At 36.0% G+C, this 21,552-nt stretch overlaps 1 pseudogene; it reads left to right on the forward strand.

Moving 5' to 3' along the window:
* Positions 1 to 13: 13 nt before the first annotated feature.
* Positions 14 to 1,416, forward strand: LOC127093677 (uncharacterized; annotated as a pseudogene).
* The last annotated feature ends 20,136 nt before the right edge of the window (positions 1,417 to 21,552 follow it).

The following is a 21,552-nucleotide window of genomic DNA, read 5'->3' on the forward strand; positions in this document are numbered from 1 at the left end:
AGCCGTTATTCAAACTAGCCGTTATTCAAACCATTATATATACTACCACGTATGTCATTGTTCTCTCATTCTCATCTTATTCTTCTCATTTTTCTCTCATTCTTTACTCACTAAATGGATTCAGACAATTCAGATAATTACGATCAAGAATTTTGGGAGTTGGTTGAAGAAGAATTTATGGACGACAGTGATGAAGAACAACAACTTCAGAATGAACGTCGATATGGAAGTTCCTCTAGGCCAAAGAGAAGAACAACGGTAGATCGAGGTCGTGAAGAAGGGCACAATCGATTATTCAATGACTACTTCTCGGAAAACCCAGTATACACAGATGTTCAATTTTGAAGAAGGTTCAGAATGCATAGGCATGTATTTCTTCGAATTGTAGATGCCCTTGGAAATCATGATGAATATTTCCAAATGAGGGTCGATCCAACTGGTAAAATGGGTCTTTCACCATTGCAGAAATGTACATCTGCTATTCGTATGCTGGCGTATGGGTCTCCTGCTGACCTTGTAGACGAATATGTTCGAATCGGTGAAAGCACTTCAATTGAGTGCTTAGAAAGATTTGTTAAGGGTGTCAATGTTATATTTGGCGCTGAGTATTTGAGAAAGCCTAACAACACTGATGTTGAACATCTTTTACAAATGGGAGAGTCACGTGGCTTTCCAGGTATGTCGGGTTCCATCGATTGTATGCATTGGGTATGGAAAAATTGTCCTGTTGCATGGAAAGGACAATTTTGTCGAGGTGATCATGGTAAGCCCACAATCATGCTTGAAGCAGTGGCATCACAAGACTTGTGGATTTGGCATGCTTTTTTTGGTATTTCAGGTTCAAACAATGACATTAATGTGCTAAACCAATCCAATGTGTTTAACGATATTTTGGAAGGACGTGCTCCCAATGTGCAATATACAATCAATGGGACACCATATAATATGGGGTATTATTTAGCAGATGGTATATATCCCGATTGGGCTACATTTGTCAAGACTATTTCAATGCCACAGGGAGAAAAGAAAAAATTATTTGCTCAACATCAAGAATCGGCTAGAAAAGATGTGGAGCGAGCATTTGGAGTGCTTCAATCTCGATTTGCAATTATACGTGGCCTAGCGCGTGCCTGGCACATGGACACTCTCAAGCATACCATATATGCTTGCATCATATTGCACAACATGATTGTGGAAGACGAACGACATACATATGGAGGTAATTTTGATTACTCTTATGATAATGTGGATATCAATAACTCAACAACTGAAACATTTAGCGGTCCTCATCCGAATCTTGCAACAAGACTACAAAGAAGAGCAAGTATTCAAGAAAAACAAGTTCATCGTAAACTTCAAGGAGATCTAGTCAAATATATTTGGGAACGTTTTGGACATGAAGATGATGAAATTTAAGTTTGATTAATTATGTGATGTTATTTATTTTTATTGTTTTTAATTATATATCATGTATTTGAGATTAATTTTAATTATCATTTTAAATTATAAGTTTAGTTTAATTTTTTATATTTTATATCAAATTTAATTTAAAACACTAAAATTATTATTTTAATTAATATAAAATTTAATATGAATAAAATATTAATATATAAAATAAAGTTGTGAGATCCAATCTGAGTTCTTCAGAGTGCACCATTGGAGTGAAAAAGCAGTTGAGTTGCTTCAAGCTGACGTGGCTTAATAGGTCCCACAAAGAACCCAAAGATGGGTTCACGTTGGAGATGCTCTTAGCTTTTTCTTAAGCATGTATTACCTCTTGTCAATATTATCATACTATCATCATGAATATGAGAGAGAGAGAGTAAATTAGACTTATTTACAGTTTTGGCCATCTTATTTTGCCTCGTTCATGAAGTTAATTCCCTTACTTCAAATTCAAACATTTTTTATTTTCTCTTTGATATTTTTGCACTTAAAATTGATAATATGTGTCATACGGTGAACTGACTTGGTGTGTTTTTGCTTTGGAAAGCAAATGTCGCGGATAGCAAGAGTCGCCACCGACTTTTCTTTTATCCAATAAGAAAAGGTGGAAAAGAACAGGAAAGACCTTAATTTAGATTTTTGGGTTCGGGAGGTACATTATACAAAGGGAAGGTGTTAGCACCCTTTGTATCCATGGTTATCCATGGGCTCTTAATTGCTTAATCACTTATGTTTTTCTTGTCTGAAAAAGTGTGTGAGAGCTGTTTAGAAAATGTTTTGAAAAGAGAATTTAACTTTGTAATGATTCTTGTATGAATGTATACAAAGTGGTTATCTCGTTTAGTTTTGAAAGTTGTTTAGAAAAATATAACTCGGTAATGATTCTAGTATGAATGTATACCAAGTGGTGATTTTCTAGTAGAGGTTTTGAAAAGTGTGAGGTGTGAAAAGTAGTTTAAGTTGTGAGTCAGCAATTAGGAGTTATACCTATCCGAGGTCTTTACGGGCATTTCCTATCCTTATGAGGGTAAAACTGTCCTTACTATTGAGAAGTAAGTAGTTTCATCCTTTGGATGTAGAAGGGTCATCGAAGGGTCATTGATTGGTCATCGAAGGCAACAGTTGTGAGGATACCTTAGCATTCGAAGGGACTATCATCATTTAACCGTAGGCTACACCGAAGGGTCATCGAGGGACAAAGGCAACATTCGAGGGACTATGATGATTTAACCGAAGGGTCTTTGCTAAGTGCATCCCCACATTCGCGGGACATGACCATAATACCGTAATATCGTAGGGTAACAAAGAGAGGTCCAAGATCGCATATTTAAAGGCAAAGTTTTACAATTAATTAAATAGTCGTAATCGATTAAGTAATTAGGTCCACATTAAAATCGATGAAATCAATACATTAAAATCAGCTAGATAACTTAGGGTAAATCTCCACATTAAAATTAAGTAATTCAGAATCCATCTCCATAGGGATATCCCACACATAAGGTGGAATACCTAGCCGGCCATTTCCTCGGGAATATGTAAACCTTTACACAATTCAGCACACGGGTTAGAGCATCAAGGTAAAGTACCATTGAAAATTGCACCACAAAATAAACACAACAGTCATAAAGTCAGGCCAAATAATGCAGAATTATAATAAATCTTGATTGGATAAACATAAGGCAGAACAGAAAAGAAACAAAACAGCCACTGTCCCGTTCGCTCCTGCTTCGCCTAGCGAAGGCTTAGCGAGTGCTCGCTACAGGCTCGCTTAGCGATGTGCTAACGAGCTGCTACGGGTTTTGAGTTTGATAGCAGCATGATCTCCGGCACCCTAAACTTTATGGCATTCAATTACAGGAATAGCATGGACAAACATTCAGGATATTCAGGCATACTTAAATTCACATGTGAAATCAAATTACATATCCGAAAATTTAATCATGATGCCTTACGTATGTAGAGATTATCAATTAAAAGCATAAAACAGTAGTGATGCGCAAACCTGTTTGTAACTGAGCTGCGATGTTGAAGGGACTGACCACTCTTGGTATCGGATGGAGTTAGGCGGAGGTAACTTCGGTGCGGATGAGCGGCCTTCAGGGTTTTTTTACCCGGAATTCTCTGAGTTAGTCTCCAGGGTTTCTATGCCAGGGTTTCTGTCCGTCTTTCTCTGTCCGTCTTTCTCCTCATTTTCGTGACTGAAGCTTGGCTATTTATAATGCTCTTGTTGTGACCTAATGGGCTCAGAATGAAGCCTAGAAATTCTGATATTCGCAAGCTTCGCTAGGCGAAGGAGTTGCTCGCCTAGCGAGCAAGCTAGTTTGGGCTTTTACTGGATCTGGTGCTTCGCTGGGGCGAGTGTCATAACGAGGGGTTCGCTAGGCGAAGGAATTGCTCGCCTAGCGAGCAAGCCAGTTTGGGCCTTTTTCTGGAGTGGGTCCGTTGTGAGCTGGCCTTTTGTTCCTTTAAGGTCAGTGCCTTGCAGAATAAGTCGGAGTGCTTCGAGAAATGTGTTATAAGATTAGTGGGCAAATTTTGGGGTATGACAATATGTTTATTTTTTTATTGATGTGTCACTTGTGAAACATAATAAATCATCGTATAGTAATATTTTTATAATTTTAAAGATAAAAAATATAAGTTATTTGTCCTAAAAAAATATACACGTGGTCAAATTTTGATAAAAAAAAAATGTGAAACGAAGGTCAAATTGTTTTTTAAGAACTTTAAAGAAGTTTTTTTCTCGCAAAATCAAGAAATTGAATCACTACATTTTCATACTTTTTACTTAATCTACTGGCTTTCATTCAACTACGATTCATAATCACATACGATTTCTAAAAATAAAATAAAATAGTACACAACCAACAATAACTACCATAACAACATTATAGTAAACAATATAAGTCTCAAAAACCATAATAAGAACAACAACCACATATGGCAACAACATAAACGACGGAGCAACAACAACAACAATGACGACGATGACCTACGGCTACAACATCAACGACAACAACAACAATAATGAAGAATTTATACATGTCAAAAATGTGATGAGAGACTCAACGAAGAAGAATTCGAGCTTACTTCATCTTCAGAGAAGAAGGGTGGTGGTTCTGAGTATCGGGAAGCTCCTTCGTTCATTGGAGAAGAATGTGTTCCTTTCGTTCGTTAGGGCTCAAAAAGTGAATGAGACAAAACATTATAACTCTGAAGGAATAAAAATAGTTTTTAGAGTTTTTATCTCGGTTTTCTTAAACAACTAAGGGATAATATCGGACGTAAAATGTATAAAAAATAAAGACGCATTTTTAGTTGTAAATAAAATATAAAATTGCAAGAACTGTGAATCGAAACTCAAACAATGAACAACAGTTTACGCCGGTTTTCCTAGAAAACTGAGGTGAAAGATAAAGTTTCTTAAAAATAATGATTTTAAAAACTCGAAACTCGAAACTCAAGCACATATCTAAAGTACAAATAAAATCACTCACATAGACACACATTGATTTTTAAAATAATGATTTGGTAGGGAGGAACATAGTTCGATTCTGTGTAATTATGGGTGTAATATGTTTGGTTTGAACTGTCTTTTAGCTAAACAAAGGTATGAACCAATGATATCTTCATCGATTTGGTTTGATTTGGTTTTTAATATTTTTCAAAATTAGAACTAAACCAAACCAATCGGTTTAAAATATTTTTTCAAACATTATATTCATCAGTGTATTCTCCACTATTGTATTTTTCGGCATATTTTATGTTATTGTTTTTTAAAATAATACTTTTCATGTATTTTATTTCATGCTCTATTTTTTGAAATAAATTAAAAGTTGCTCTTAATCCATACGAAACAGCAACATGTTTTCCATTGAATTATGAAATAAGTTCACTATCAAATATAAAAGTTGACACATGGCATCAGAAGGCTGGGAAGGGAGTTGAAAGTTTAACAAAGAGAATACAACCAAACACACATTAATTAACATTTTTCACACCTCTAACACGCATCAAAATCATTTTATAACAAGATTAAAAGGAATTTTATTGAAAAAGAAGAAACAAAAAAGATGTAAAAAAATGAAAATTAACGAAGAGAACTTGAACACGAAGAAGGCGACTGTTGTGAAAATGATATCGGAATAACAAAGTATAATCGGTTTTTTGATTAGTAAGAAATCCACGAGGGTAGAAAAAAGGAAGCAAGAAGAACACAACAAGTTGGTTATAAACTGTTATTCTTTACTTTCTCTTTGAAACGAGATTACAAGTGTTACACAATAACAAATAACCTTTCTCATTCTAATTAGGATTTATGTTATGCAATAATGAGAGACTAGTATGCTATTTATAAGAAAACTAACACACTAAACTAATGGGTTTTGACACACAGGTCCATCACACAAGCTAACTTAGAGAACACGCTAACTTGAACAATTAGGCATAACAAACAAGCCCAATTCGACATGCTAACAATCCTAACATACTTCGACTACAACATATGAACAGACTTCAACGACATGCTAATGATCCTGTCGGATTGTCGAACCAAGAAGCTACCTTTCGACCATACTAGAGTTCGATCCAATATTTCATAAATCTCCACCTTGAAACAAACTCTATAACATCAAGGGAACAAACTAGATTTCTTCATACAGCTTTATCAATTGCATACAGTGGAAAAACTTACAACTTGGTAATGTCTTGGTGATCATATCAGCAACATTGTGATTTGTCAAAACCTTCGGCACTTAGACTTCTCCATGCTCGATTACCCCTCTGATGAAATGCAGCCTCACATCGATGTGCTTGGTTCGCTCATGATACGCAGAATTCTTTCACACGTGTATAGCACTTTGACTATCGCATTTAACAATGATAACTTGACCTTGAAGTTTCAGCTCCTTAGCAAAACCTTTAAGCCACAATTCTTCTTTCACAGCTTCAGTGAGAGCGATATATTCCGCTTCAGTGGTTGATAAGGCAACAGCCCTCTGAAATGTTACTTTCCAACTAATTGTTGTGCCAAACATAGTGAACACATATCCAAAAATAGATTTTCTAGAATCCATACAACCTGTATAATCAGAGTCGACAAACCCTTTGATTTCTGCTTTACTATTTTCACCCCATGCTCCACCATAAATTAGGATTTTGTTCAGAGACCCATTTATGTACCTTAGAATCCTCTTTAATGCTTGCTAGTGAGCCTTTCTAGGATTCACTATGTACCTGCTTACAAGACTTACTGCATATGTTATGTCGGGTCTGGTACAGACCATATCATACATCAAAGAACTTACTATGTTACCATATGGGATGCTATTCATATAAGCTCCTTCGACCTCAGTATTGGGACACTGATTTGTACTTAGGTTGAATTAAGGGTTTATCGAAGTCACAACAGGCTTTGAATTCGACATACCAAATTTGTCGAGAATCTTCCGTAGGTATGTCTCTTGAGATAAACATAATTTCGACTGCTTTCTGCCTCTTCGGATGTCAATACCAAGAGTCCTAGATGCATCTCCTGGATCCTCAATATCAAACTCCTTGTTGAGTTCATCCTTCACCTTCATTACATCCTCGACATTGTTTCTTGGTATCAGAATATCATCCACATAAAGCACCAAAATGACAAATGAATTTCCATGTCGAAATCTGAAGTAAACACAGTGGTCGAACTGACTTCTAATGAAACCTATGTGTGTCATGAACTTGTCGAATCTTCTATTCCACCGTCGAGGATATTTTTTTAGTCCATATAAAGATTTATTCATCTTACACATATAATTCTTCCTTTCCCTTTTCTGCATACCCTTTAGGTTGCCTCATCGGGATTGTTTCATTTAGATCCCCATACAAGAAAACAATATTCACATCCATTTATTCTAGTTATAGGTCGAACTGTGCCACCATGGCAAATAACATTCGAATGGACTTGTGCTTCAGAAAAGGAGAGAACGCATCATTAAAGTTGACACCTTTTTTCTGAGTGAAACCCCTTGGGACTGATCTTGCCTCTTATCTATTCAACGTCACTCCTTTGATTCCTTCCTTAACTTTGAAAATCCACTTACAACTGACTAACCTGGCTCCATCAGGTTTCTTGATCAGTTCCCAAGTGTGGTTATCATGAAGAGACTTCATCTCATCATCTATGGCCTTTAGCCATTCAGGCTTATTTCGACTCATCATAACTTCCTTATAGTCTTTAGGTCCTTCATCTAGAACCTCACTTGCAGAGATTAAGGCATAATCTATGAGATCTGCATACCTAAGTCTTTGAGGTGGCTTGATGACTCTTCTAGGCCTATCTCTTGCCAATAGATAGTCATTGATAGTTTCCTCAACTTCCTCAGTATCTTCAACATTTTGTGCTTCTTCTTCGACTTAATTTGGGATACGCAATTCAGCATTGACATGATCCACCTCAACAGGAATGTCTTCATGTTCCAGCTTTTCATCAAATATAGGTGCACTTTGACTAACATCATCAGTTTTCATGAAATCCATCTCAGCTTCATTGAGAACTACATCTCAACTGGTGATACACCTCTTGTGACCTGGGTCTAGGCACCATAGCCTATAAGCTTTGACTCCTCTAGGTTCAACCTTGTCTTGCCTAATGTGAGCATAAGCTATGCAACCAAATACTATAAGTTTGTTGAGATCTTGTGGGTGTCTTGACCAAACTTCTTCAGGTGTTTTCATATCTAACATAGTCAAAGGACATCTATTTATTAGCTATGTTGTTGTCAAAACAACCTCTGCCCAAAACACCTTCTTTAACCTAGCACTAGTCAACACGCATCTAACTCTTTCTAAAATGGTTCGATTAAACCTTTCATCCAAACCATTTTATCGGGGAGTACCTATAGTAGTTATGTGCCTTGCAATACCAAACATTGCACAAAAATTGTCGAACGCCTCAATGTAAAGTTCAAGGCCATTGTCGGTTCTCAACCTCTTGACCTTTCTGCTAGTATGATTTTCGACCAGATTCTTCCAACTTTTGAAGTTCTCAAAAGTTTCATCTTTAGTCTTCTGGATGAATACCCATAACTTTCTAGAATAATCATCAAGTATGGATAGAAAATACCTCGCTCCTGAATGTGATGGACACCTTGTAGGCCCCAAAGATCAATATGGATGTACTTAAGGGATCCATGTGTTCTTTGTTTGCCTTTATTTAAATTCACCCTGCAAAATTTTCCAAGTACACAGGGTTCACAAAAATTCAGCTTTTCGACTTTGTCTCCACCAAGTAGATTTTGTTTCCACAATTCGACCAGACCCCTTTCACTGACATGGCCCAATCTCATGTGCTAAATTTATGTCTTCGACAAAGGTTTCGTGGATGCCACGTCTGCAGAACCACTGACAACTTCAGCCTCAAGGGTATACAAGCCTTGTTTCTTCACGCCTCTTAAGAATTCCTTCGACCCCTTCATGACTTTTAGAATACTTTTCTCTCCTTGGAAAACATATCCTTTCTTGTCGAATTCACCAAGAGAAATCAAATTTCTCTTCAAATCAAGTACATACCTGACTTCAGTCAACAACCTTATTGACTCATCATGGAGCTTGAATCTCACAAATCTAACACCTGCAATCTTGCAACCTTTATTGTTTCCAAGCAATACAAATCCACCATCTTGATCACATAGTTCCTCGAACAAGTCTTTGTTTGGAATCATGTGCCAAGTGCAACCTGAATCCATAATCCACTATTTACTTGAGTCGCTGCTTGAAACCACAAGAACATCAGATGAGCCAAAATCCTCTTGAATAATGGTTGTGTTGCCATTATCCTTACCTCCATGATACTCCAGGAGTTCAGGGAACACTTTTCTTATATGACCCTCCTTCTTACAGTAATAACATTGAATACTAGATGTGTCGCCACTATAAGACTTCTACTGACTTTTAGCCTTCTTCTTTTCGAACTTGCCATCTCTCTTTGTGAATTTCGCCTTAACTGACATGCCTTCACTAGTTGAAGATGACTTATGCTCATTTCATTCGTTTAAATCCTTAGAATACAAGGTTGATTAAACTTCTTTAAAGGTCAGAGAATTTCTTCCATACAAGAGAGTTTCTTTGAAATGAACATGTGATATGGGCAAAGCACACAACAACAATAGTGATTGATCTTCATTCTCGATCTTGACATCCATATTTTCAAGATCAAGAATCATCTTGTTGAATATATCCAACTGCTCAGCCAAAAAAATTTCTTCACCCATCTTTAATGAATACAGAGGTTGCTTCAGGTAGAGGCGATTAACCAACGATTTGGTCATGTACAAACTTTCGAGTTTCACCCATAACCCCGACGTCACCGCCTCCTTCAAAACCTGTCGAATAACCTTATTACCAATGCTCAATAAGATAGAGTTGTGGTACTTCTCTATCATAGTAGTTTTTTCTTTGTTCGTTAACGTAACGTCCATGGCTTTGGCTCCATTTAACACTTCTAAACAACCCTGTTGAACCAGTATGACTTTCATCTTCAAGCACGACAGGCCGAAACCGTTCACTCCGGTGAACTTTTCAATCTCATACTTTGTTGATGACATCTTCTCCACACTCATCGCACCAATTTGTTATGAAAACGATACCGGAATAACAAAGTATAATCGATTTCTTGATCAGCAAGAAACCTACAAGGGTAGAAAAAAGGAAGCAAAAAGAACATAATAAGTTGGTTATAAACTAATATTCTTTACTTTCTCTTTGAAATAAGATTACAAGTGTTACAAAATATCAAATAACCTCTCTCACCCTAATTAAGATTTGTGTTATGCAATGATCAGAGACTAGTATGCTATTTATAAGAAAAACTAACACACTAAATTAATGGGTTTTTACACACAGACTCATTACACAATCTAACTTAAACAATTAGACATAACAAACAAGCCCAATTTGACATGCTAACAATTCTAGCATACTTCGACTACAACATGTGAATAGACTTCGACGACATGCTAACAGTCATGTCGGATTGTCAAACCAAGAAGCTACCCTTCGACCATACTAGAGTTCAATCCAATATCTCACAACGAACATAACATATTAGAACGAAGGTAGAGAGACAGAAACACTCGTGGCGGGCAGCGAGAGCAGCAGTTCAGTGAAAGTAAGTTTTTGTGACTTATGGTTTCTATTTTCTATAATTTTTAGTTTGGTTCTAGATGTGTGTTTTGCTGAAAGGAAGGAAGTGTAAACAAAGATGGAGAATGGTTAGACCGGTACAAAATTTGGGCTTAATGATGGATGGAATAAAAAATTTAGAGCGTAACTGTATCCATTGGTTCGGTTCATCAGTTTGGAGATTCCTAAAAACTAAAACCGAGACCGAACCAAACCACATTGGTTTTCATTGGTTCAGTTCAATTTTTAAACCAAACAAAAAATAATCAGTTTTTTTTTCTTCGATTTGGATTTTCGGTTTAATTGGCTTTTTCTGATCCGCTTACACTCATATCCACAATTACAACCGAGAAGAGATTAAAACCACTTAATGTGATTGTCAAATTGAATTAGTTGATTCAGTAGACCGAATACTGATAATAATAAAAAATGCAATTAAATTTGAATGATGCAATGTATATTTAGAGATACCATACCAATATTTTTAGCTTCTTTTCTAGATAGGGACTTTTAGCAGTTTTAAGTTAATTAAACCATTATGTCATGGTAAAACAAACCCAAAGTCTTCAAGAAAAGATTTGTCATCTTTTTCTCTTCTAACGGAGGACTGACTTGCGCAGCAATCTCACATCATCTTTGCGCATACTCTTTGAAAGTTTCTTTATCCTTTTGGGACATAGCACGAGATTGATCTTGATCTGGCTCCATGTCGATATTATACTTGTATTGACGAACAAAAGTTTCTCCTAGATCGTTGAAAGTAAGGATTTAGGTGATATCAAGTCCCATGTACTACTTCAAAGCAGCACCAGTCAAACTAACTTGAAAGTAATGAATCAACAGTTGATGGTTATCAGTTTGAGTTGACATCTTATGAGCATACATCACCAAGTGACTCAAAGGACAAGAGTTGCCCTTATATTTCTCGAAATCTGGAACTTTGAACTTATGAGGGATTTTTACATTAGGAACTAAGCAAATATCATGAGCGTTCTTTCCAAACAATTATTTTCCCCTTAGAGATTTAATCTCCTTTTGCATTTCTTGAAACTGATATTGAAATTCATCCATCCTTTCATAGACACCAACACTTTCACTCTGATCAGCATGGAAAATAACTTCTTCCATATGAGGAGTAACATGGATCACAGGAGGTGGTACAAACATAACAGGTTAAGCAACAGACACTTCAACAGCTGGTTGATATCCTTCTGGCACAAAGTTGGGAGGCATATCCCAAGGGAAACCAGGAGGCAATTGGTGTTGCGTAGCACTGACCGGAGCCACAGAAATGGGCGTGGAAGTGATTTCAAAAATCACAGTTCACTGAAGCGGAGTCTAAGGAGGAGGATGAGGTTGGTTTTGAGCAGCCACCAGAGCTTCCATCATAGCAGAGAGTTTTTCCAAACTATCCCTCAAAGTAGTCACTTCCTCACGGAGTTCATGATTCTCCTGCTCTAAACAATCCATCTTCTTCTGTTGATTATCACGAGTGTTGTACTGGTGAGACAACTTGTCTAAATGAAAACCAAGAAAAGGAATAAATAAGACACCTAGCAAACTCATACAAAGCAAGACCAAGATGCAACATGATGCTTGATATGCAAATGAAAATGCAAAGTTTTCAAGGAACTTCAAGATATAAAGCAAACTGCAAACATCATAAAGGAAATAACATATTTTGAAATACTGAAAATCTCATTTTATTAATAATGGGAAAGATTATAATTTAAGATACAATCTCAACAATCCTAAAACGTAAGAGGAAATCAGTTAGGTCTATGGAATCATATCCGATGATGACCCGACTCCAAGCTGATACTTCTTGTGAAGTCGTTTAATCTCTCTTTCATAGTTGCTCTTCATGACATTCTTCTCCATCACGAGTTGATCTACAATACCTTTCCAAACACTAGAAGTAGGAAGATAAGTAGATGATGAAATGTTAGAGGAAAATAAATCCTATTAGTTCCTTGACCTCTTCATAGCACATTGCTAAAGAAACTCTATCAAGTCATACTTTTCCTTCAACTGCTTCTGAAATTCTATCTTCTCGAGGTTTGAAGCGTAAAACTTGTCTTCCCGAGCGTCCTTCTCTTGCTTCATCCTATCAAAAGCTTCTTGCAACTCCTTGATGGCTTTAATATGAATAATGGATGGTTTAGCCACTACTAAAGACATAAGCCTCTCATAAGCGTAAGGAATCTTGAATTCTTTTGCTCTCCTATTCACCCAACTAGTGTAAGGCTCCAAAGCTACACAGTTCTTCAATCCAAGCTCACTTTTTCCTTTCCTATGAATATTGTGCCAAGCATGCACCATCATAGCCTTTAATTCTTGAGTGTATTTCCCTTCTTGGAAAAATAAACTTTCTAACAAAGTGTTATTAGGTTTGTCTTTCATAGCGAGCCCAAGTTGACATCTTGCCAAAGCCGGATTATAGTTGATTCCTCTTTGTGTACCAAGAAGAGGTACATTAGAGAACTCCCCACAACTATCAATAATATTGACGTTGTCATAAACAGAAGAATACTAAGTGATGTCATCATTGTTGAGAAACATAAGTATTTGAGACCACCTTAAACAACCCTTGTTATCTTTAAAGATAGGAGACTACGACAAGTGTGAAATAAACCACTTGTGCAACAAAGGTGCACAACAGACAATAGTTCTGTTTCCCTTAGAAGTCATATGATAAATGGAGAAATAGGTGTCACCAAGAAAAGGCAAAACATGATTCCTAACCAAAAATATCCTAATAGCATTAACATCAGCAAAATTGTCAAGGTTGGGAAACAAGACCAAACCAAAGATGAGTAAGGCAAGAATAGCTTCAAAGGCCACCATGCTATCAACATTAGCAAAAGAAAAGGCTTTCTCAATCAGAAATTTTCAAGCCAACCCTCTGATACCTCCTTTGAAAGTGAGATTAGCATATGCGTCAGATTTCTTCAGGTGAATAGCTCCAGCAATAACTTGAGACTCAAGAATCCCTTCCAAACCACAAAAAAGAACCCTATCAGAAACTCGTATACCCAAAAGATAAGCATACTTCTCCATGGTAGGCAATAAATGATAATCAGGGAAAGTAAAACACCGGTAGACGGGATCATAAAACTGAACAAGAGTATAAAGAAGACCATATTCAACATCAGTAGATAAAATAGACAAAACTCTTCCAAAACGGTCTCCGAAATCCTCAGTCAAAATCCATAGTCAAAATATTTGTGATGTTTGCAAAGAGAATCTTTAAGTTCCTTGAAAATTGAGAAAAAACGCTCATGAATGCAATGAGTGCATGATGCAACAATCACAAACAAGATCACACAAGCAAGGTCCAAAGGGTCGGAGTCACGAGCATGGAGCCAAGCATAAGAACCAACCCACAAGGTATGTACTAATGGTATAATCACATCTAGAACAAGGTTCTAAAAAAATCCTCAGAGTCATAATTCCATCTTTTGAATATTACCGGCTTAAATGACTACTCGTCAACCAATAATATTCTCAAGAGAAACTCATCTGAATGTAGTATCGCGTAACAACTAATTCAAGTATACACCTGAATAGCCACCGCACTACGTCATAAAAGACAAAGATAGGTTAAGGGTTCTAAGGTACTCAGCTTCTCGGGCTCCAAGGTCGGAAAAAGTAATGCCAATTATGACTACTCGTAAGACATCAATAATCCCAAAGGGTCCTCCACTGAGGGGGGATCTCAAGTCAGCTCATTAAGGATTAACTCCACCTAAGCCAAACAAGACTATACCATCCTCTTATTATAAGAGCACTCAAGTCTGGGTATAAGACTTATCTCGCCACACAGAGATCACCAAGCACCCAGACATAACAAACAATAACAAACAACAACAAACATAATATACATATAAACAAAGATAGGCTAAACCAACTAAGGACTACTCCCCAGCAGAGTCTCCACTTTACTATAGCGGTAAATTTTTTGAGATTAAGTTATTGATTAACTTAACTCACAAAGCAAGAGTGTCACCACACTTTTATTATTTCCAAAGGAAAGGGAAAAATAACGAATAAAACCCAAAGAAGTTTTAAAATAAAAACTAATAAAAAATAGAGATAATGGTCCAGGGGTTGGTTATGCAAAAGGAAGGTATTAACACCCTAAACATCTATAGTACTCTATAGCTCTTTGGAAATTTGTGCATTTTGGCTATAAAACGGTGTTGTTTGTGAAAGATTGGAGAGATGAGAAGAGAAAATATTTTCTTATAATTTTTTTGTGTTTGCCAAGACTTTCTGAGCCCCGTGCCTACGTACCAACGAAGTGCAATGGAGGATCAAAACCTCGTAGTTCGTGGTAAAAATAATAAATGTGTTTGTTTAGATTCACTTTTTAATGAAAAGACATTTTGTCATTTTAAGGAGAATACTCAACTAGCCACCCACAAGTATGAAAACTTTGCATCACCATAGAGAATGACTATAACTTAGATAAAGATCAACAAGTATGCCACTAGCTCTTTTTAATGGAAAATAATTATCATCAATACTATGGTGATAGGAGAATTATATCTCAATTATGGAAATGACTCATGTCTAAATTTTGAGGAAAAGTTTTAAATGAAAAAGTGCACAAAGGGCACAAAATAGTTTGAATGAGTTATGTATTTTTTTAAGTCTTTTAAAATTGGTTTGAATATGCTTATGTATTGGCATTTATTAAGAAAATGTTTTGAAAATCACTTGACAAAAGTCAAGGTCTATTGAGAAAGTGGTTCAAGTTTGAAAACAAGAAGGTTTTGAAAAAGGAGATAAGCTTTTGAAAATTAAAGAAGGGGAGGAGATGAAGATACTATCCTAAAACATAAAGTAAAAGCTATGGAGGAAAGATATAACCAAGAGATAGCAAGATTTATGGCATAAGTCAAACAATAATTCCTTCATTTGGATTAGGCCTCAAGCAAGTCTGTCATACGGTGAACTGACTTTTTGTGTTTTTGCTTTGTAAAGCAAATGTCGCGGATAGCAAGAGTCGCCACCGAATTTTCTTTCATCCAATAAGGAAAGGCGGAAAAGAACAGGAAAGACCTTAATTTAGATTTTGGGTTCGGGAGGTACATTATACAAAGGGAAGGTGTTAGCACCCTTTGTATCCATGGTTATCCATGGGCTCTTAATTGCTTGATCACTTATGTTTGTCTGGAAAAGTGGTTGTGAATTGTTTAGAAAATGTTTTGAAAAGGGAATTTAACTTTGTAATGATTCTTGTATGAATGTATACAAAGCGGTTATCTCGTTTAGTTTTGAAAGTTATTTAGAAAAATATAACTTGACAATGATTCTAGTACGAATGTATGCCGAGTGGTGATTTTCTAATGGAGGTTTTGAAAAGTGTGAGGTATGAAAAGTAGTTTTAGTTGTGAGCAAGCATTTAAGAGTTATACCTACCCAAGGTCTTTATGGGCATTTCCTATCCTTATGAGGGTAAAACTGTCCTTACTATTGAGAAGTAAGTAGTTTTGTCCTTTGGATGTAAAGGGACATCGATTGGTCATTGAAGGCAACATTTGCAAGGATACCTTAGCATTCGAAGGGACGATCATCATTTAACCGTAGGCTATACCGAAGGGTCATCGAGGGACAAAGGCAACATTCGAGGGACTATGATGATTTAACCGAAGGGTCTTTGCTAAGTGCATCCCCACATTCGCGGGACATGACCATAATACCGTAATATCGTAGGGTAACAAAGAGAGGTCAAAGATCGCATATTTAAAGGCAAAGTTTTACAATTAATTAGATAGCCGTAATCGATTAAGTAATTAGGTCCACATTAAAATCGATGAAATCAATACATTAAAATCAGCTAGGTAATTTAGGATGAATCTCCACATTAAAATTAAGTAATTCAGAATCCATCTCCATAAGGGTATCCCACATATAAAGTGGAATACCTAGCCGGCCGTTTCCTCAGGAATATGTAAGCCTTTACACAATTCAGCACACGGGTTAGAACATCGAGATAAAGTACAATTGAAAATTGCACCACAAAATAAACACAATAGTCATAAAGTCAGGCCAAATAATGCATAATTATAATAAATCTTGATTAGATAAACATGAGGCAGAACAGAAAAGAAACAAAACAGTCACTGTCCCGTTCGCTCCTGCTTCGCCTAGCGAAGGCTTAGCGAGTGCTCGCTACATGCTCGCTTAGCGATGTGCTAGCGAGCGGCTACGAGTTTTGAGTTTGATAGCAGCATGATCTCCGGAACCCTGAACTTTATGGCATTTAATTACAGGAATAACATGGACAAACATTCAGGATATTCAGGCATACTTAAATTCACATGTGAAATCAAATTACATATCCGAAAATTTAATCATGATGCCTTATGTATGTAGAGATTACCGATTAAAAGCATATAACAGTAGTGATGCGCAAACCTGTTTGCAACTGAGCTGCGATGTTGAAGGGACTGACCACTCTTGGTATCGGATGGAGTTGGGCGGAGGTAACTTCGGTGCGGATGAGCGGCCTTCAGGGTTTCTTTACTCGGAATTCTCTGAGTTAGTCTCCAGGGTTTCTATACCAGGGTTTCTGTCCGTCTTCGTCTGTCTTTTTTCTGACTGAAGCTTGGCTATTTATAATGCTCTTGTTGTGACCTAATGGGCTCAGAATGAAGCCCAGAAATTCTGATATTCGCAAGCTTCGCTAGGCGAGTATTGTAGCGAAGGGTTCGCTAGGGAAGGTTTTGCTCGCCTAGCGAGCAGGACAATATGGGTCTTTTTCTGGATTGGGCCATTTGTGAGTTGGGTCCTTGCTCCTTTAAGGTCAATGTCTTGAACAATAAGTGGGAGTGCCTTGAAAAATGTCTTATAATATTAGCGGGTAAATTTTGGGGTATGACAAAGTCAAATAAGTAAAGAATAAGCCATGTATTAGATGAAACCAAAGTAACCAAGCCAAGTCTTCAAAAGAAACCCAAAGTCAAAGGTACCGGATGAATCCCAAGGTCTCAAATCATAAACTTCCAAAGCAAGGGTTAAGATCCTAGTTCGAAGTCCATAACTCCACAATAATGCCAATGATAATAACCTCAAGCCCATGAATCAAGAGAGCCAATTTTTAGGGTTTTTTTTCCTTTATTAATGTCTTTAAAAGAAAAAGAAGTCCAAATGGACAAAGGAAAAAGAGCATAAACATAAATAAAGGTACATATGGATAAAGAGCAAATAGCATAAGCAAAACCAATATGATATGAGATGCTAAAATAAAAGCATCAAGTAAATAGCAAGAAATAAAGATTATAAGATAAATGATATTAAAGTAAAGTTAATGCAATAATATGTTAGTAAATTGAGTTAGTAATCAAAAATAGAAAGATAATTGGTCATCTTTGGGAGAACACTCAACTATTCACCCACAAGTGTGAAAATATGGACCTCTACATTACCATGAGAAGGACTCCAACTTGGATAAAATAAACAAGTATGCCACTAGCTCTCTTAGGTGAAAAGGAAACAATATTTTTCACACAATGCCATTGGGAGTAGGAGACTTACAATCTCACTTATGAAAATGACTTACTTTTGGGACAAACTTAACGCTATGTTAAGCAATCGTAATTGGACTTATGTAGAAGTCGCAACTAGCTGAGGTCGACCAATAATAATATTTGTGTTCATACATGCTAGAGAAATGATATATAAATCATTCCCCTAAAGGTATGCCACAAAAAAAAGAGGATGGATCAAACACAAATGATATGATAGTGGTCCATTACATTAATTCATACTTCATGACACTTAGGATAAACTTATGCATCGATCCAAAGTACCTTAAATGATCCATGATCAATTAGGAGGTAGATTTGAAATGATGAAAGTTCATCAAATACCAATCCACATATCATGAACAAGATGAACATAAACCATCCAATTGATCAAGAGAAAAAAAGGAAGAGAGAGAGAGAGAGAGAGAGAGAGAGAGAGAGAGAGAGAGAGAGAGATGAAGAAGGAGAAGACAAGAGTAACCAAACCCAAATTGGACCAAAGTATTGATCAAGTTATCATCAAAATCAATCATCCATTTTAGTGGATTAAGGTTTTCACCCCATCAGCACCAAGGATCCATTGAGTTTTGATGAAACATATGATCAAAATAATCAAGATCCAAGGCCAACAGAAGTCAACAAAGGTCAAACAAGCATAAAATGCAAGAAGATAAAATAAAATGCATCAAAAATATTTTTAAAATGAAATTTAAAAGGGAAATAAAAGAGAAAATCCATAAAAACCCTTCAAAATACCAAATAAATGGCCAAACAAATTATGGAAAGTTGGAAATAAAATAAGAAACCTAAAATAAAATTTTCAGAAATTTTAAATGCCTAAAAGTATTTTTAAACCAATTAAAATAAAGAAAAAATAGAAAATTCAAGAAAAATAGAAAATCAAGAAAATAAAAAATGGAAAAATAAAAATTAAATGAAGAAAAGTAAAAGAAAATTTTAGAAATTATTTTGGGATTTTTTTAGATAAAAGATGATTTTTCTATGATTTTTTAAAGAAAATGCAATTTAAAAATATAAAAAGAAAAAGAAATAAAAATCAGAAAAAAAAACAAGGGGCATTGGACCTGCCATCTGGCCTCATTAATTGACGTGGCAGATCCAACAACAATTAGGGTAGGGCGCATGGTGGAAAATAGCTAGAATAAAACACGGGATCACATTCAAAATGAACCAATTAGAATATTTCAAAGTGTCAACGTGTATGGCCAACTCAGATGATCTGAAATACTCTGGTCATCTTCTCCGGTTATCCCTTATCGGAGCTTCATTGTTTGACAAATTAAGAACACATGACTACCACCAATGTGATCGCCTTCTCATCGTGAATTCAACCTCATGCTCAAAATTCATTTATCTAAACTGAGCATGGAGAATTTCAGAGAAGTTTCAGAAGCAAGCAAGTCACAAAAATTAAATTAAATGATGAACACGATCAATCAACACCAGATAAGTTAGGGGAAAGGATCAAAGAGTGAAGGACTACATATTGGTAACTTGTTTGAGTACAAATGATGCTCAGAACTACCTTGTCCAAATGATGATCAGAAGTTGATGAAGCTTGATCTAGTTAGGTCACTTAAGAAGGTCTTAGAGCTTCGTAATTATTGTAAAAGCTTCAGAGAAGATCGAAGGTGCTAATAAAATCAAGAAATTGGATTGAAACAAGCTTGAAATCAAAACATGATAGCTCAATTTTCTTGAAAAATTTCAGAGTGAAGTAATGGTTCCTTGGCTTTCCAAAGCTTAGGAATGAAGCAAATATGTTACTCTATTTATAGGGAAGTGATTGGTGATCTCACACGTGCCAAATGATGCTCAATTCGTGCAAAACAAATTTGCTCATTATGTGTGAAAAGTGTGATTTGCAAAACCATAAAAACTTAGCCAAATCATGTGTTTCATGAGTCATTTAACTTATGGCGACTTGGTTAAACATGTTTAGGTCCAAAACGCATGGTGAATTGGCTTGTAATTAAGGATTAGTGAAGTTCAAACTCTGATCATGATGATTTCTTCAGTTCCAAGTCACCATGTTTAACTCAATGAGACATCTTGCTCAAGAGGATTTTTGATCCCATTCTTCTTGCAATTTGTTGACATCATATCAAAGATCATAACATGCCAAGAAAGGTTGCATTTGGATTCTTGAGTACAAAGTTATGACATGTTGAAGTTGGCACGAAAATCTGGTAATGTAACTTAGAAAATTCTAAGTCCCAAATGGCTGAAAATGACTTGTAATGTCTCAAAGAATTCCATGACCTTACAAGCATAATTGGACTTTGATCCTTAAGAAACTTGTAGAGGGCATCACAAATGATATTGTGAAAAAAGAATCATACTCAAATGTTGAAAATTGAAGAAGTTGTAATCCTTGAAAGTTGAGAAAAAGTCACTTGAAAATAGGTCAAATTTCACTAAGTCCACAAACTACCTATAATGTCTTCAAAATTTTGATGATCCTCCAAGCATAATTGGATCTTGCCATGTAAAAAGAAGTTGTAGATAATATTGAGAAGAGTCATATGCAAAAAGAAGCATTCAAAAACTTTGAGGATTGAAGGAGTTGTGATCCTTTGAACTTGGACTTCAAATGTTGACTTTTTGGTCAAACCTCTTGGGATAAACTTGTCTATTTGGACTTTTCTTGCATTTCAAGGTACATGGATGATCACATAAACTTAAAATAAGGTGTCCTTGAATGTTGTTTGATTGAATTGCTCAGAGTTTGAGGTAACTTGTTAAAGAAGGCATGGAAATAAACACATGAACCTTTGACCTTTTTTGAGAAGTAAGCAACACAACTTTTAGATACTCTTGATCAAAATGAGATTGAAAGATGCTTGAGAACCTTAGATATCATGTCTTTAGAGATAAGCCCCTGAAGAATCAATAGTTGAACACCCTTTGACTTGAGGAATCAAAAACCCTGGCTGAGGAACCATGCTTGATGCTCTTGATAAAAAGCCTTGCCTTGCACAGTAAACTTAAAGGAAATAAGACATATTTTTTCTATTTTGATTAATGGTTAGATAAGAAATGATCATATAAGCACAAAGGAGAAACACCAACAAAGAGATGCTTAATGATCCCTGCAAAAGACAATCTCAAAGATGAGAGGGAGAGGATAAAGATGTGGCCTTATTTGTATGCAAGGATGCAAATGATATGTGGGATCTTAGGGTTAAAAATTAGGGTATGACAAATATAATGTTGTATGACCCATTATATGATTAGATGGATGTTTTTTGAAGGGTTATTATGTTGCCCAAATACTAGTAGCAATTGGAATGGACTCAAATGATCAAATGTTGCCAATAGCGTTTGTTGTGGTAGAGGGTAAAACCAAGGATTCATGGACTTGATTTCTTGAACTATTGATAAGTGA

The sequence above is a fragment of the Lathyrus oleraceus genome, chromosome 6 (genome assembly GCF_024323335.1).
Source record: "Lathyrus oleraceus cultivar Zhongwan6 chromosome 6, CAAS_Psat_ZW6_1.0, whole genome shotgun sequence".
NCBI classification, from domain to species: domain Eukaryota; kingdom Viridiplantae; phylum Streptophyta; class Magnoliopsida; order Fabales; family Fabaceae; genus Lathyrus; species Lathyrus oleraceus.